Below are 14,335 nucleotides of genomic sequence, written 5' to 3' on the forward strand. Positions count from 1 at the left end.
GGATTTCCTGGAAGGTTTGGGCAGAGGAAACAGGGGAACCCCAGGATGGTTTCTTGTCGGTAGGAAGGAGGCAGGAGCTGGCATTATGGGATGAGTGTCCACCGTGAGTTAGGGGCGGTGGAGGGGGCAGAAGATGACCTGGCTTATCTGCCCTGGCATGGCGTAAAAAGACGAGGAGGAGGAAGACGGTGATCAGCGCCAGCAGCAGCACCAAGGGGCACCAGTACCGGTGCCAGATGAAGAAGACGAAGGTCTTCAGCGGGTTCACAAACCAGTTGAAAGAGGTTCTGGGGCGGCTGCGGGGGAGCAGGTGGTGTTGGACAAGGACGAAACCCTCTTCTGTCTCCATCACTGCCACCACCGCCACCCCCCCACCCTGGATGTGGCCCTGCCTCCTGCGGCCCCCACTCACTCGGGCTTCTCCAAAGGCTCAGGCTCCTTGCGTCCCTTCCCCACTGGCTGTTTCTCAACCTCCTCCACAGTCAGCAGCTCAAACTCTGCCTCTACCTTTCCCTGGAAAAGAAGGGACAGAAGCCAAGTTCTTGGGTGGGCTCAGGCCTGACCCTCGACCCCTGAACCCCCCACCCCTCCCACCCCACCCCCGTTCCTGCCCTGACCACCACACCCACCGTGAGGATGTAGACGTTGCCTCCTGAGTCCCAGAACTCTTAAGTCTCCCCACTGGCCTTTCCCTCTTCTTCCTCTTCTTCCTGCCGGTCTGAGCCTCCTGCTGCTCCGGCTCCTCGTTCCTCCAGCTCCTGCAGCTTCACTACCGGCCACCAGCCCCGCAAGTGGTGGCAGCGAAACAAGTTACACCTGGGTGCGGCCCCATCCTGGGCCAGCCGCACGGAGCAGAGCTCGGGGTCCCAGGCCCCTCGCATGTCTGGTAGCTGCAGCTCCAGGGATCCTGCAAGTCCAGAGCGCTCTGGGTTAGGCAGGAGCAGGAGGTCTGTCTGAGCCAACCTCCCATCCCTGAGAGTGACTACAAGAAAGCAGAGCCCAGAGCTAGAAAGTGACTGATGGCTGACTGAATCCTGGGAGATGGAACTCAAGGCATCTAGAGTTAGAATGGCAGTCCAGTGGTTAAGACTCTGCACTCCCAATGCAGGGGCCCCAGGTTCAATCCCTGGTCAAGAATCTGGATCCTGCACGCTGCAACAAAAGTCCCAGCTGCAGCAACTATGACACCTCCCGAAGACAAATTTCTTAAGAAGAAGCTAGGATGTGGTGGTCAGGCCACAGCTATGGACCACACGCGGCAGCCCAAATGTCAGCGGGTTGTCTTCTGGGACAAGGCACAGCAGGGACCAACAGCTGTGGGGCCAGAGTAACCTGAGCTCAGGTCAAATTAGAGGACTGAGTCGGAGACTGGGTGGGGACAGAGGTTATGATGCTCAGGGCTGAATAAATTCAATAAATTAGGCCAGAAAGCAAAAGTTAGTGACTTGGATCTGAAATCCAGGGGCCAAGGGCAGGGCAATGAGGGCAGAAATCGGGGCTAGGGTGGAGATGGGAGGACAGCTCAGCAGTACCGAGGAAGTCGTTTGCAGAGATGTGGTCATAGTCTGAGACCTGCAGGACCAGCACAGCCAGCTGCCGGAATTCAGCTTCTTCCAGGGCAAAGGGTCCAGGGCGGCACCAGATGCTCACCTCGCACTCCATGGGCAGGTAGTCAAAGCGGAACACGAGGCGCCAGTTGAAGTTCCCCTCCCCGGTCAGAGAGTTGAAGTGAACGTCTCCTGTTTGTCATGCTCCAGCCCTTTCACCCAGCTGGGACCAAGGGAAAGGTAGAGGCCAAGAGGGTGGGCATCCACACTGGGCCAAGTCCAGAATCAGCTCCTCACCTGGTCTGCCCCTCCGCTCACCCTCAGGCTGGTCCCTCCACCCAGCTCCCATCAAGGGCCCATGGGACAGGCAGGGCTCTGGCTCAGCCCAGGACCCAAGCCCCTGTTTGCAGTCTCACCTCGGTACATAGCCATGTGCCCATCTCAGCCTGCAGGCCTACCTTTTCACATAGATGTCACTCGACATCTCTCCAGTGAGCCGGTTCACGTCATCCAGAACTACATCCTCCGTGTTCCAGATGATGACTCGGAGCTCATAACTGAGGGATGTATTGGGGGGTGGGTTTTCAGACTTGAGAGGGGTCTTGGGAGGAGCTGCAGGAAGGACCTGGGCCAGGGCCACTGACACTCAGCAACTGGAGTACGCCTAGCCAGGCGATCAGATGTCCGTAGTCCCTTGAAGGGGCAGCCCCAGGTATCACTGACCACCCCAGCCACTGCGGATGGCACCAGGAATGGTCTGCTGACCCATGCTGGGTCAATGAGATTTTCCCTCCCATAAATCTGGAATCAAGACCCTGAAAACATGAGTCCCAAAGCATCAGACGTAGATCTGGAGCCACTACAAGCTAAAGTGCTGTGCAAGCGGAGAGAGCCAGTCTGCAGAGAAACACTAAGTGGGAATGAGAGCACAAAGCCCCTAAGGGACAGAAGGAGGGTCTGTGACATTCTTGATCCTACCCCAGGTAGCCCTGTCCTGGGCTGTCAAATGGTTTCCGGATATCTGTTGTTTTGTCCAGTGTTAATTTCCCCTCATTTGTTGACAGCACCTTGATTTTCTGTTGGTGACCCTACCCCCACTACTGTCAACTGTGTCATACTGGTGGGTCTGTCACCTCGGGGACATCACCCAGGACTGACCAATCAATGTATTACAGCCCCCTGATCATAGTGATTGGTTCAGGAATCAGCATTTGACCCAAGCGGGTCCAATGATAGTTAGCCCAAGACTTTTGATCTAACTGGGTAAGAGGTGTTTATTTTTCTGCTCAAGTAGTCTGGTTGCTAAGATGTAAGCTTGCGCTGTTAAAAGTCACTTTGACCCCAGACTGCAAAAGCTTCCATGAGAGTGGCATCAAGGAAAGCAGAGCCCAGAGGTAGAAAGTGACAGATTGCTGATGACATCTGAAGTGCACACACTCCCCGCTCAGATCAACTCAGGTCAGAAGGTAGTTAACTGGTACCTGGATTCTTCAGTTGCAAGTGACACCCAACTCACAGGGGCTTATGAAAAAAAAGAATAATGTCTCGCCCACCTGAAGCCTGGGTCAGCTCTGCTGGCTTCACCAGGGTCGCTTGTCCAGGCTGGCCAAGATGTGCCCGCCCCATGGGAGGAGGGGCCAGGACTCCTCTTACCTGATTGGCTGTCAAGGCTTGATGTCAACTGGGGGTGGGGCAGGCACGTCTCTGGGGAAGATGTCAATTCACATGTGCAGAGACCCCTGGGGGCACAGGACCAGGCTGAAGGGTTTTCCCGGCAGTCCCACCTCCCTTAACAGCCCTGGGGCCAGAGGTTGTGCCTTGCCCCAGGTGGAAAGGAGAGCTGGGGTCAGGATGATCCTGGGGGATGAGGATGAAGGCGGGGTCTGAACTGGGGATTCCAGGGTTGAGGTTAGGCTGGGTGTTCAAAGATGAGGCCCTGGAAGTGGAAGGGTGAGATCAAAAGTGAGATCCAGTGTTCCCAGGTCCAGATCCTAGAAATCTGGGGTAGAGGTCAGGTTGGGGGTGCCAGGTCTGAGCCTTAGTAGCCCAGGGCTGGGACTGCTTCAGAACCAGAGTCTGGGGTGAGGGTAGGGGATCCACGAAGGAAGTCCAAGACTGGGGTGGGGAGGGTGGGGACCAGGATCAAGAGCCAGAGTCAGAAGTGGCCGTGCCCAGGTCCAGGACCAGGTGGGAGTCCTGGAGCTCTGGGGATGCACCCTGAGCCCTCCTTCACCTGCAGCAGCCCTGGGCTGCGGGGATGGTAGAGGGGCCGTGTTTCTACGTGCTCAGGTACCAGCTGGATCCCAAGCCCTGGCATCTCCTGCCATCACTGCAGCACCAGCAATGCCTGGGCCTCCTCAGAGACATCTTTTGCCGCCTTAGAGCCCCTGATACCTGCAACAAGAGGTTCGTGAGCTTGGGTTCCACACAGTTCCCAACTCTGCTCCCTTCCTCCCAATCTCCCACCCTCAATAGATGCTCTGAGCTGAGGCAACTGCTATACTGGACAAACCGATTTCCTGGGAGGGCATGTCCACAATGCATAGAAAGTAGAGGATGCTGCTGTAACAACTTTTGCCAGTGAAAAGCCAGCAGTCGGGGGACAGTGGGATTGGAGGGGCTGTGGCCTTTGTGCAAACCTTGTTTAGAAAACAGACCACTGGCCATGTATGAAGCACAAGCTAAATTCTGCACCATGTTGTATATTGCATGGGACCCCTGTGTCCTCAATTAGCTATGGTTCTTAGGGGTTCACTAGGGCTCCCCAGAGATCTCACGCTCACCGACAAAGACCATTTTCTCTCCACTATTGTCATTTCTCAGCCAAACTCACCTCCTCTGCTTGCAGAGGGAGGCGGGATCTCTGGGGACACATTAGACTGATCATCGGTGGCCTCCCCCATACCTTGCTCTACCATCTTGCCCCCTCTGGATTGTCCAACAGAGAGAGGCTGGTACCTGGGGGCAGGGTCTCTGGCGGTGTCAGAAAGAGTTTGCTGCCTGCCTTGACAGCCTCGACTCAATAGTCAGGTGGGGGGAGGCCACAGCATTGGCATAGCCCCGCCAGGATCTGCAAAGGCCGGAATGCATCACGCCAGGCATTGTACCCATCCCTGCGGGCGGAAACGGAAGGTGCCTCGGTTGGATCCAGCACATAAACATAGTTGGGCACAGGGGCAGGGATGGGGGCCCTTGAGGACTTAGGATCCAGGTTCATAACTCTACTGGAGAACAGGTTAGTCCTCGCTTACAGTAATGGTGAAAATCAAGTATGCATGCCAGATTCTCCTATGAAAGAGATACTGATATTATTACCCCCATTTTGCGGATGAAGAAACTGAAGCTCAAGGAAGTCAAGTGACTTATTAGTTACGGGTCCCAACTTCCAAGCCCATTTCTTGACCAATAAGCTATAATGTTTTGGTTGCAGGGGAGTCCCTGCTATGAAATTAAAGGATCTGGACCTTCAGGTGGGATGTGACCTTGAAAGTCTTTGGTCAGACTTAGAATGACTCCCAAGGGCCCTGTGGGACTCATACATCATACTGGGACGCCAGCCCACAGTTCGCCCTGTAGTGGCTATAGAATCGGTTTTCCAGATCAATGTGGGTCTCTCCAATGAGGTCATCAGAAACCACGAGGTCATGATCAAACACAGTTACGGTCAGCTCAGGCTCAGCAGGGAGTGAAATGCTGAGTTCCAGGACCCTGGTCAGGAGAGAGCACAGCTGAGAACACCCCCACACCCTGGGGGTGGTCCTGCGGGGGAAGGGGTGGACTCAGCACCCCTGTCCATTCCCCCACCATCACCACTAGCTGCCTGAGTGAGAGTCACAGGGCCAGATGGCAAAGTTATTCCCCATCCCCAGGCCCAGGGCCCAGCCTCACTCTCCAAAGATGGGATTCAGCTGCCTGGGGATGTATCGTTCCTTGGTGTCCAGCTGCTCCCGGCCAGCGCTCACCACCACACAGGGGTCTGCTTTGCCATTGGGGTCTGCAGGAGCCAGGTTAGTAGCCTAGGGAGACAGTATGGGGTGGAAATGAGAGAAACATCAAACCCAAGGCTGCCCTTGCTGGGCCAACTCTCCGATTTACTAAAAACAGGAAGTTACCACGGAAAATTCTTCCACCGCAAGACGTTAGCTGAGAGGTTGGATAAGGTGACATACTTTCCTTTAATTATTGAAATACTGTAATTATTATCATACAAATAGGTATAACAGGAATATAATGAAGGCTTCCCTGGCGGTCCAGTGGTTAAGAATCCACCTGCCAATGCAGGGCACATGGATTCAATCCCTGGTCCATGAAGACTCCATGTGTTGAGGGGCAGCTGAGCCTGTGCACCACAACTGAGCTTGCACTCTGGAGCCCTCAAGCCTCAACATGAAAAGCCGCTGCAATGAGAAGCCAACGCACCACAACTAGAGAGGAGCCCCTGCTTGCCACAACTAGAGAAAGCCCGTGTGCAGCAACGAAGACCCAGTGCAGCCATAAATAAATAAATACAACCTACTCTATATATACATATAATGAAACAAAATATGTGGAAACATGTATAGTCAGTTCAGTCACTCAGTTGTGTGTGACTCTCTGCGACCCCATGGACTGCAGCACGCCAGGCCTTCCTGTCCATCACCAACTCCCTAAGCTTGCTCAAACTCATGTCCATTGGGTCAGTGATACCATACAACCATCTCATTCTCTGTCGTCCCCTTCTCCTCCCGCCTTCAATCTTTCCCAGCTTCAGGGTCTTTTCTAATGAGCCAGTCCTTCGAATCAGGTGGCCAAAACACTGAAGTTTCAGCTTCAGCATCAGTCCCTCCAATGAATATTCAGGACTGATTTCCTTTAGGATTGACTGGTTTGATCTCCTTGCTGTTCAAGGGACTCTCAAGAGTCTTCTCCAACACCACAGTTCAAAACATCAATTCTTGGGTGCTCAACTTTCTTTATAGTCCAACTCTCACATCCATACATGACTACTGGAAAAACCATAGCTTTGACTAGATGGACTTTTGTTTGCAAACTAATGTCTCTGCTTTTTAATATGCTGTCTAGGATGATCATAGCTTTTCTTCCAAGGAGCAAACGTCTTTTAATTTCATGGCTGCAGTCACCATCTGCAGTGATTTTGGAGCCCCCCAAAATAAAGTTTCTCATTGTATAAGGGACTTACTATTCAATTAATAACTTTCCATATTGTTTGTTTCACTCTTTCACAATGAGCACATTTTACTTTCATTTTACTTTTACTTTATTTTACTTTTTATCCCTTTTTTGTTTTGTTTTTAATTTATTTAATTTTTTTATTTTTGGCTGCACTGGGTCTTGGTTGCTGGGCACACCGATTTCTCTGTGCTGTGAGGGGAAGCTACTCTTCCTTGTGGGGCTTGGGCTTCTCACTGCTTCTCACTGCAGCAGCTTCTCTTGTGGTGGAGCTCGGCTCTAGGGTGTGCAGGCTTCAGGAGTTGCAGCACATAGGCTCAGGAGCTGTGGCAGCCGGGCTTAGCTGCTCCACGGCATGTTGGCTCTTCCAGGACCAGGGGTCAAACTGGTGTCCCCTGCATTGCAAGGTGGGTTCTTAACCACTGGACCACCAGGGAAGTTTTTTTTTTGTTAAATTAAGAATATTTTAGCTAAATAAAAAAATAATACAATGAGCATGTGTGTGCCCAGCTTCATAAATAAAACACTACCGACAAATGTCTCTTGAGTACGTGACCGGATTTAATTCCCTTTCCATCTCTAAAATAGGGAGAACTCTTTATTTGGGGTTTTCTAATTGGGGTTTCTCACACACACACACAAAAAGAAAAAATACTTCTGTTACATATACATGTATCCCTAGGCAATATATAGCATGATCTTTCATGGTTTAAACTGTATGTAGTAAACTTACTTTTTCTGTTTTTGAAGACTATGTAATTGAGTAAATACATAACATGCATAAATTACTGAAATAGAATTTATACACAGCAGAGTTCCAGTTGCTCCTCATCTTTCCCAGCATTTGGTATTGTCAATCTTTTTTATTTTTGTCATTCTCATGCATGTAAAATTGAAGCTCATTGGGGTTTAATTTTTGTTTCCCTGCTGATGAAGCATGTTGAGCTTTCTTTTTTCACTTTTGAGTGTGCTTATTAGCCTTGTATATATATATTTGCTTTTGTGAAATGACTTCAAATCTTTTGCTCCATCATTGAGTTTTTAATTTTCAATATTACATTTCTAATTTCTAAACATTCTAACTGGTCCTTCAAACTTGCTGTTTATTTGTAATGGTCTCTTGTTCCTTGCTCATTTTAATTTCATTCTATTTCTTTAAACATTTCATATTCTCTACCTAGTCATTCCAATATCAATGGACTTGGGGTCTGAATCTGTTGTTATTTTTGCTAATTCTTACTCCTGATGGTCTTTCTCTTTTTCTTTTGGTACTTTTTAATCACAACTCATATTTGGTATGACTCATGCTGAGGGCTTGTTGTGGGTGTTCTCTCCCAAAGAGGGCTTGTTTTCACTCCTGCCAGTTCCCTAGGCAAACTACCAACCTGCAGCCACTTTAAATTAAATCCTCCAAGCCCTCTTGCCCTGGAGCCCACACGCCGCAACTACTGAGCCCGAGTGCTGCAACTACTGAAGCCCATGCTCCACAACAAGAGAATCCACCACAACGAGGAGCCTGTGCACCTCAACTAGAGAAAGCCCTCTAGCAACAACAAAGGCCCATAGCAATCAAAAACAATAAACAAGTAAATGAACAAATGAATGAAATCTTCTAATTGAGGTTGTGGGGATTACATCAGAGGTGAGAATGCAGACTGTGGTCGTGGATGCTTAGGGAGACTTTTCCCCTCTAATCAATGCCAGGGTTAAGACAGGCAAGCTTCCTTGATGTCTCCTTCTGCCTTGCAAGTTCCTATCTTTGTTCATCCTTATGCTGAAGGTGTAGGTGTGCGGGCTCCAGGTGGCCCCAGGATTTCATCTTCTGTCCTCACTGCCTGCCATGAGGAAGAGGAGGTCTCTGGTCAGCAGTGAGTGTGGGGTGAAAGCCAGCTTTACTACTCCTTTTCTCTTAGTTCCTGTATTAGTTGTACTTCCATATTTTCTGTATTCTTTTCCGTTATTTGTTTTTGACTATGTGAGACTACTCTTCATTGTGGTGTGTGGGTTTCTCATTGTGGTGGCTTCTCTTGTTGTGGCTCCCCGGCTCCAGAGCTCAGGCTTCGGTAGTTGTGGTGTGAGGGCTCAGTTGCCCCAAGGCATGTGGAATCTTTCCTGATCAGGGATCGAACCCTGTGGCCCCTGCACTGGCAGACAGATTTTTAACCCCTGGACCACCAGTCCAATTTTCTGTATTTTTGATGCTCTGATATCTGGGGCTGTACTGACCCTGGAGAGACTGCCCCTGCCAGGGCTACTAATTCCTAGAGTTAGCAAGCAACACATTTGCCAGAGTACTTTTCATATACAAACCAACTAATCCAGACCCCATACAACATCCAACCACCTCCTCTATCTGGCCTTTATATTCCAGAAAGTAACATTCCTCTGTTTTTATCATCCCCATGGCCAGGTTCAGACAGCTAGAGACAGTGAGACAATTACTGTACCCTAAAGCCCGTAGGAATTATTCAAACTAGCCAGTCATAAGCCTGCTTATGCTGCTTTGCCTTTCCATCACACACACACACACGCACGCACGCACACGCACAGACACAACAAAGGCTCTGGCCCTCATGCTTCCCTTGTTCCTTCTGCCTTCAGACTAGCCACCATGTTTTCCTGGGTAACCCTGCAAGGCACAGCCTGCCCCACCTCTAGAAAACCGAAACAAACAACAATCTTTTCAATGGCAGCCATCTGATCTGTTGGCTTCACCATAGTTGGATAATAACAAAACCGTGGGTGCATTTTAAAGCAGTTCCTGCTTTTACTTGGGGTTTTTTCCTACTCTAAAATCTCTTACTTTCTTGGAAGCTCAACATTACATTTAAAAGATGTTTTTGAAGTATGGAAGTTTCTCAAAAAATTAAAAATAGAGTTGCGATATGATCCAGCAATCCCACTCCTGGGCATATACCCAGAAAAAAACTGTACTTCAAAAAGATACAGGGAATTCTCTGCAGTCCAGTGGTTAGGACTCTTTGCTTCCTCTACAGGGAGCAAAGGTTCGATCCTTGCTCAAGGAACTAAGATCCTACATGCCTCTTGACATGGCCAAAAAGAAATAGAGAAAATATAGCAACAATAAAAAAGATACATGCACTCGCATGTTCATAGCAGCACTATTCACAATAACCAAGACATGGAAACAACCTAAATTTCCATGGACAGATGAGTGGATAAAGAAGATATGATACACACACACACACACACACACACACACAATGGAATACAATTCAACATAAAAAAATAATGAAATAATGCTATTTGCCGCAACATGGATAGAGCTAGAGATTGTCATATTAAGTGAAGTAAGTCAGAAAGAGAAAGACAAATACCATATGATATCACTTATATGTGGAATCTAAAAGATGACACAAACGAACTTAATTATGAGACAGAAACAGACTCACAGACATAGAGAACAGACTTGTGGTTGCCAAGGGGGAGGAGGCAGGGAAAGGATGGGTTGGGAGTTGGGAATTAGCAGATGCAAATTATTATATGTAGGATGTAGGATGGATAAACAACAAGGTCTTACTGTATAGCACAGGGAACTATATTCAATATCTTGTGATAAATCATACGGACACATGAAAAGGAATATATATGTGTGTATAACATATATACATACATATATACACATATAACATGTATACATACATATATACACATATACATATGTATAACATATATGTATATATGTATATACATATATATGTATAACATATATATATGTATAATCACTTTGCTTTATATCAGAAATTAACACAACATTGTAAATCAACTATGATTCAGTGAATTTTTTTTAATTTTAAGATGTCTTTAAAATTATATATGTGCTCTTATAACATATATACATACATACATATGTATATACACATATATGTGTACACACATATGTATATGTGTATATATATGTATACATATACATATATACATACAGGACTTCCCTGGTGGCTCAGAGGTTAAAGCGTCTTCTTGCCTGGAGAATCCCATGGACGGAGAAGCCTTGTAGGCTACAGTCCACAGGGTCGCAAAGAGTCGGACACGACTGAGCGACTTCACTTTCACTTATATACATATATACATATGTATATATATGTGTGTATAACACATATATATGTATATCATATATATATGTATAATCACTTTGCTTTACATCAGAAATTAACACAACATTGTAAATCAACTATGATTCAACGAATTTTTTTTAAATTTTAAGATGTCTTTAAAATTTGATCCAGCATTTTTAGCTTTTAGTGAGTAACGCTAGCTTTAATCCTCAGGGTGTACTCTTCCCCCTTGAGACACAGACTCTGCTGGCCTTGAGCTCTGATGAGTGATGTCCTCTCTCCCTTCCTTCATGCACATGACTCCATCTGCATGCTCTTGGAGGCTCTTCAGCTGCCCTGCAGTTTTAAAGCTCTGATTTCAGCATAATTGGAACTCAGATTTTTTGTTAATTATTCTTGTTTGGGGGTGATTTTCAGGAAAAGGAAGGGGAAACGCCCCATTGGTGCCACCTTCCACAAACTGGGAATCATCAAACTTGCTTACTTCATCCAAATTTCTGTTGGGAGATGTATCCTTATTGATACATGTTACTGTAGTTCGTTCAGTTTAACTGTAGTATTTGTTATATGACTGATACACACTCTCTCTCTCCTATTTAGGAACATTTTAGGTTATCTCTAAATTTGTTATTATCACAAATACTACTAGAATGAGCATATATGTTTTCTTAGACACATTATGTGAAAATTTTTCTAAGATTTTATCTAGAAGCATAATTACTGGGTATTGGCTATGAGGATCTTCCATTTGACAACATATTGTACCTCTTACTACAAACTGTTCTCCAAAGTTGTTACAACAATTTACATTGTGTGGCAGGCAGAATAAAGCGCCCCACAAGATGTCCAAGTATCCCTGAACCTATGAATATCTTCCTTTACATAGTAAAAGAGAATTTGCAGATGGGATTGAAGATCACAAGATGAAGGAAGTAGCCTAGATTATCCAGGTGAGTCCAATATAATCACAATGGTTTTTATAAGTGAAAGAGGGAGATGAGAAACTCAGGGAGAGAGATTTAAAGGTTCTACGCTGCTGGTTTTGAAGATCGAGGAAGAGGTCATGAGCCAAGATACACAGGCCGCCTGTAGAAGGTCAAAAAGACAAGCAAATGATTGCCAGAGCCTGTAGAAGGAAGGCAATTGGGGCAACACCTTGATTTCAACCTAGTGCAACCTGTTTTGGATTTCTGCTCTTCCAAACAGTAAGATGATTAGATAGACGGTAAGTCTGCGGTAACTGGCTGCAGCAGCAAAAAGAACTAATGCCTCCTTCTACCAGCACTGCGGTAGAGTTCCATAGCTGCCCAGCCCCTGTCTAATCTTGCCACTCAAAGAGAGGGAAATGTCTCACGGCTTCAATCATTTGCCTGTCAGATTACAATTAAGGTGCAGGTTTCCTTGTTGTTTTGTTTTGTTTCTTTGGTTGCACTGCACAGCCTGTGGGATCTTAGTTCCCGACCAACAATCAGTCGAACCCTCACCACCTTCCACCCCACCAACCCACGCATTGGAAGCACAGAGTTTTAACCACTGGACCACCAGGGGAGTCCTAAGCTGTAAGACTTGTTAATATGTTTATTGACATTGGAATTTCTTCTTCAGTTAATTCCCTTTTCATATTTTTTTCTCAATTTTTCTTTTTGGTCTTCTTACAGATTTGCAGGAGTTACTGAAGCATATTGCACACACATAGGGTAAATATTTGACCCAGTCTGTGTTTTGGCTGTCATTTAATCGAACATGTCTATGGATGCCTAGAAGTTTAGTCTGAATGAAGTCACATGTATTATTTTTTTTTTCCTAATTTAGGAAAACTTCCCCCCACCCAATATCATAAAGAAATCTTAATATTTCCCTATAGTTTCACTTTTCACAATCAAGTATCAGATTTGGCTGGATTTTTTTGTGGATGCTATAAGTTAAGAATTTCATTTTATTTTTTCCACATAAATAATCCATCTTCATGGGACCACTTGCAGAACAGTCTCATTTCCCCCCAAAATGATCTGCAGTGCCAACTATGATGTAAGTTTCTAGGTCTGTTTTTTTGTTTTTTTTTTCCCCTTTGGTCAAGATGAGTAGCTTGCAGGATCTAAGTTCCCCAACCAGAAATCAAATCTGGACTCTCAGCAGTGGAAGCATGGAGTCCTAACCACTGGACCAGCAGGGAATTCCCATCTGTGTCTGTTTTTTTTTTAACTTCTACCCTGTCCCATTGGCCTAATCATCTGTTCCCATGCCAAAACCACACTGCCTTAATTACCATAGCTTATAAGAATTCTTCTCTTCCTACATTGTTCTTCAAAATTGCCTTGACTACTCTTGGCACTTTGTTCTTCCATTGTAATTTTAGAATTAGCTTTTTAGTTCCAGGGTAGCAACCCTTAGCCTTGTGCCTGGCTTATAGCACACAGGACACTGCTTGAATTGCATTCTCCCTTTCTTTCCACTCCTTAACCATCCACACTCTTTAGGTAAATCAGCCCTGTTAGTTTCTAGTTTATTCTTCTGGTATTTCTGGTTCACAGAGGAACAACTATGTAAATTCCTTGGATCTTTTTCTTTCTTACATGGAGAGTGGCACTGTAGGTACTCTTTTGTATTCTGCTTTTTTCACTCTATACTGTGTCTTGGAAATAACTCCATCTTGGTTCAGAGACCTTCTTCATTCTTTTTACAGCTGCATAGTACACTGGTGTGTAGCCTTACCATAGTTTATTCACCCGTTCTGCTATGTATGTGCATTTAATAAGATTTGATTTGGGGACTTCCCTGGTGGTCCAGTGCATAAGATTCTGCGCTCCAAATGCAGAGGGGACAGGATCAATCCCTGGTTGGAGAACTAAGATCCCACATACTGCAACTAAGCTCACATGCCGCAAAGTACTAAGATCCCACATACTGCAACTAAGCTCACATGCCACAAAGTACTGCATGTTGCAAAGAAGACCCGGCACAGCCAAAATAAATAATAAATTTTTAAAATAAAATTTTAAATTACATTTGATTTTTCATGGCACTCCAGCTTTAGAAATTTTATTATTTTCAAAGGGAAAGTGAAAAGTGAAAGTGAAAGTCTCCCAGTCATGTATGACTCTCTGGGCCTCCACGGACTGTGGTCCAGGGAATTCTCCAGGCCAGAATACTGGAGTGGGTAACCATTCCCTTCTCCAGGGCATCTTCCCAATCCAGGGATTGAACCCAGGTCTCCCGCATTGCAGGTGGATTCTTTACCAGCTGAGCCACCAGGGAAGTCCTTATTTTCAAAACTGCCCAGCAAATTTTTTAAAATATTACTTATTATTTATTTATTTGGCTGCACTGGGTCTTAATTGCAGCCTGTGGGATCTAGATCCCTGATCAGAGATCAAACCCAGGTCCCCTGCACTGGAAGGGCAGAGTCTTAGCCACTGGTCCACCAGGGAAGTCCTGTCCAGTCAATTTCTATAGCCTTTTGTTCTCTCCCTGTGAAATAATTTTAAACAGCTGTTTTGTATTTTAATATTTGAAAATTCTAACATCCAAAGCCTTTGGAGATCT

At 46.2% G+C, this 14,335-nt stretch overlaps 1 pseudogene; it reads right to left on the minus strand.

Annotated features, from left to right (window-relative positions):
- Nucleotides 1-108: 108 nt before the first annotated feature.
- The window catches only part of LOC136157184 (fer-1-like protein 4), a 44,061-nt pseudogene continuing 29,834 nt past the window's right edge, over nt 109-14,335 (minus strand).

This window comes from Muntiacus reevesi, chromosome 2 (assembly GCF_963930625.1).
Source record: "Muntiacus reevesi chromosome 2, mMunRee1.1, whole genome shotgun sequence".
Taxonomy (NCBI): Eukaryota; Metazoa; Chordata; class Mammalia; order Artiodactyla; family Cervidae; genus Muntiacus; species Muntiacus reevesi.